Source organism: Pyxicephalus adspersus, chromosome 4, assembly GCF_032062135.1.
Source record: "Pyxicephalus adspersus chromosome 4, UCB_Pads_2.0, whole genome shotgun sequence".
In the NCBI taxonomy this organism is placed as follows: Eukaryota; Metazoa; Chordata; class Amphibia; order Anura; family Pyxicephalidae; genus Pyxicephalus; species Pyxicephalus adspersus.
The window spans coordinates 154,050,028-154,054,617 of NC_092861.1; the positions used below are offsets into that span (position 1 = coordinate 154,050,028).

Sequence of the window (4,590 nt, forward strand, 5' to 3'; positions counted from 1 at the left end):
TATGTTTTGGGTCATTGTCCATCTGTATTATGAAACGCCTCCCAATCAATGTGACTGCATTTAGCTGGATTTGAGCAGACAGTATGTCTCTGAACACCTCAGAATTCATTCGGCTGCTTCTGTGTCACATGATGGATAAACACTAGTGTCCCAGTGCCATGGCAGCCATGCACGCCCAAGCCATCACACTGCCTCTGCCATGTTTTACATGGAGCTGAGTTTTGGAGTTTCGGAGCTGAGTTTTGCTTGCGGCCCCTCTTCTCATTTCCATTCTCATTTTCCTTCCGATGTCTCTGCAGATTAGAAGATCTTCATTAGGTGAACGCTCTCATTTCTTAGATCTTTCTGAATGTCTTCATTCCATCATTTCCATCAGGTCTGACATTGAGGATTAATGGCTTTTGTGGAGGTAAGAGGGCATAACCTTCATGTCTTCATTTCTCCAATACATTAGTGTTTCCTTTGCTGTGTCAGGGGCCCCTATGCTACCTGTCTGTGGCCCTACTTTCCAGCCTTTTATCTGCACCTCGATGTTGGCCCCAGTATTAGCATTGTGCTCTCATGAGATCCAGGATCCAGGACAGCCTTCTGTGGTGTTGTTGTTTTGGGCTAAGCCAGACAATATGATTATTACTCTCCATACAGTCCAGAGCTTCGGCTGTATCCCAAACCTGCAAAATCATTGCTGGAGCCATTTCATTGTTTCCTAGACCTTTATTCATACCTAGGGTGTACTTTCTGCCCTTCCCCCAAAAGAAGCTTTCTGCTACCGTTTTATTGGATCATTTCCTATTGTCATTCCATGTGAACCCCAAAAGGGTACACCGACTTCCGCCCACCACTTCCCCCCGGCCATCTAAGCTCATGGTCTTTGGGTGGTGTTCCCCTTTTCCTGTCAGGGGTCACATCACTTGATCAGGGAGGGTTGTTTTGCTGCATCCTAAATTAAAGTTATCATTTACAGAATGACTAGATCCACTCTACTGGGGTAATTGTGACATTTGCCCATAAAACATGGGGTGATATTGGCCTACAGCTGTATTGTATAACCAGTCGGGGGGATAATAGGAAAAAATAAAGGAAAGCTTTCTGTGAAGGTGTCCTATGGGCCAGAGACCCCCTTCCCAAAAACAATTGCCTGAAATGTCCCCTTCACCACTGGTAAAATCATCAGGACCGGTGCTATTGGGTACCAAATGGCACCAACTTTTATCTTACGTATAGTGATAAGGAAGGTCAAAGTTACGAAATTAAAGAAAACTGAAGGATTACTGTGCAGAGACCCGTCATTGCAGAGTACGGAGGATCTGACCTGGGGGCCACATTGAGGACTTCTTTAAGCTGCCGTTCTGGACAAATGTCACGGAGAAGATCCCAGATTTAAACATCGGAAATAAGAAGTCATTCATGGAGGAATTTGGACTAACAGCATAATATTCATTACAAGCAATGGTGGCAGTTCCCATTATCTTGGAACAACTTAATAACTGACCGTCCTTCGGAGTCCCACAATGCCTCACCAAGAAGCTGAAACTATCCTTAGGGTCAATAAAACGTTCCAAGGACCCTGAGAATCCTAGAACCTCATCCTGTAGAAGCAGCCACAGCAATTTATGATTACAAAACGTGTAAGATTATTATTTCTCTATCTGGGGATTTGATTGGATCCAGTGTTGTAGGATTGTCTCCAGCCAATCATTACTAAGATGAGGAATGCCCCACCATGGCACCCCGCTCAAGTCTTTATATACCACAATGACCCACCCGTGGTATAAAGACCCCCATGTATGTCCGAGTATCATATTTAGAATAAAAGATCTGATGACTTTGAAATCGGAGCACAAACGCCCACAAAGACGATGTAACTGAAATATCATCTGGTGCTGATAAGGAGCACAGAAATGCCCCATAACCCATCCTAAGGGCTGCAATACGTCATTACCACCGGGACATGGAGATCTCAGACATAATAATAGAAAGCTCCATCGTGACGAGAAGATGACCCCGAGAAATAGGGATCCTGGTCAGATGAAAACAAACTTCATATTGAAGGACCAGAAATTTGCAGGATTTGATGCTTCAGGGGCCACCATATCTGATGGAGATCCCAGATTCCGAGCCCATGGAGGAGAAATACCCCGGTGACCTGGTCTGAGGACAGACTGGGCCCTCCTGACACCATATACAGGAGGAAAATAAAGGATATGAAGACCTTGGAAACATGACAGAATGCAGGCCTCAGAAAAATGGCTACCAAGACATAAAGACAGCAAAATATCTACAGGAGCAGCAAAAAGAAGACATTAGGATGTCCCAGCAACCTGATTACCCAAAACTCCACAATCACAAATATTCAGAATCCTGGATCCAAAACCCTTCACTCATCCCAGATCCAACCCCTTCATGTCCCAGCAACCTGATTACCCAAAACTCCACAATCACAAATATTCAGAATCCTGGATCCAAAACCCTTCACTCATCCCAGATCCAACCCCTTCACATCACAGGTGACCTGAACATGACATGTGACCAGGACGTGACATCACAGGTGACTGGAACATGACATGTGACCAGGACGTGACATCACAGGTGACCGGAACATGACATGTGACCAGGACGTGACATCACAGGTGACCGGAACATGACATGTGACCAGGACGTGACATCACAGGTGTAGTGTTGGTCGAATATCTCACTATTCGATCGAGAATTCAAATTATTTTTAGGGACTATTAAGGGTTGCAAGAGGAATCAGATTGCTCTTACAGCCCTTTACTAGGTGTATGTGTTCTTGGATTGGAAACTTGTCCCCATTCAACCTCTAGTGCCCGGGGATTGCCTGCAGTAACAGCTGTGACCACAAAGTTCCCACGGTCATGTGACCGTGGGAACTGAACTGCAGATAAACTCTGCAGTTCCACTACGATCCCCGGGGCCCCACAGGTTAATTAACCCTGGGGATCGCACACTCTTCAGCAGTCATTGAGAAGATCCCCCGCACTAGAGGTATCTCTTACTCTTTTCTAACGATAATTATTGGAAGTGTGGACCTAGCCTAAAGCTACGTACACACGTCAAATTTTTCTCACCCGATAATCTGCTTCGGCCAGATATCGGGTGAGAATCTGGCGTGTGTACAGCCCGCGTCGTTCATTGTCCGTGGATCCGACCTGGCAGATCCACGAACAATGAACGACACGCGATCCTAATGCAAGGGACGGGGGAGAGCGCGCAGCACGGTGCCTCTCCGTCACTCTCCCCCTCCCCCTCTCCATAGAGCAGAATGGTGCTGTATGTACAGAACTCGTTCATGCATTGTGCGGTGCATAGTCGTGAAAGATCCTTTCCAACGACACAAATTGCACGTGTGTATGCGGCTTAACTCTGTAACAGACTTTCCAGCACAGTAATTTGATATATTTGTTATATTTATCTTGCAGTGGATAAAAGAAAAATGTAACAAATGTATCAGAATATTTCTGTGCTGGAAAGTTTGTTACAGAGTTAAGCTAGATATACACTTCCAATAATTATTATAAAATGAACGATTACCACCAATCAGGGAAGGGCGCACAATATGGGGACACACGGCTGTGTCTCCTATCAGGAAATGTGAATGCAGGGTGACGCTTTATAATAAACTATTGCGGCCCATGGAGCAGCGAGGGACCCCATCCAGGTACCACAGCCAGGGCCCCAGCCGAAGACCATAGAGAGGGACCCCAGCCAGGGACTATAGAGAAGGACGCCAGCCAGGGCCTGAGCCAAAGACCATGGCCGAAGACCATAGAGAAGCACCCCAGCCAGAAACCATAGAGAGGGACCCCAGCCAGGGACCATAGGAAGGGACCCCTGCCAGGCACCATAGAGAGGGACCCCCGCCAGAGACCATAGAGAGGGACCCCTGCCAGGCGCCATAGAGAAGGACCCTAGCCAGAGACCATAGAGAAGGACCCTAGCAATAGACTATAGGGAAGGACCCCAGGCAGAGACCATAGAGGGACCATGGGCAGGGACCGGCAGCTCTATTTCCCATGAGCCTCTTCTTCTTGTAGTCTCGCTCCTCCTACTGAACTCTCCCGGAAATAAAAGTCAGAGATTATCTCTAGACTCCTCCCACTTGACCATGAAACGCCCATCTATTCAGGACCCCGCCCTTACGTTGGTAGTTGCCATGGTTACAGTGCTGTCATTGTAATGTCTTCCTATACTGAAGATTTCGTTCAAGACCCCCCTCCCCACCCTATAACCCCTTTCACTGTTATAATGACCACGCCCCCACACGCTGACTCCTCTTTTCTCTCAAAACTCTGGTCATTGCTATTAGCGCAGCGTTGCCCCGCCCACTCGTACATTCGTTAGACTGAGCTGTCAGGATGTATCAGTGAAGGCCGGTGGGCGTGTCGCGCATATCACGTGGTCGCATTAACCCGGAAGTGCAGAGCGGGAGTAGCGGAGTTGACGGCAAGATCTGAATCAAGATTCTGTGTGACCCGGGGGTGAGAGGGGGGAAATATGGGGGGATGGGAGGGGTGAGAGGGGAAATATTGGGGGATGGGAGGGCTGAGAAGAATTGGGTGTATGTTGGGG

General features: G+C 47.6%; 1 protein-coding gene across 1 annotated transcript in view; it reads left to right on the forward strand.

The window, feature by feature from the left end:
• Nucleotides 1-4,387: 4,387 nt before the first annotated feature.
• The window catches only part of CUL9 (cullin 9), a gene marked incomplete in the record, with an annotated part of 21,487 nt that continues 21,284 nt past the window's right edge, over nt 4,388-4,590 (forward strand). The window contains 1 exon segment of the mRNA XM_072410320.1: nt 4,388-4,499.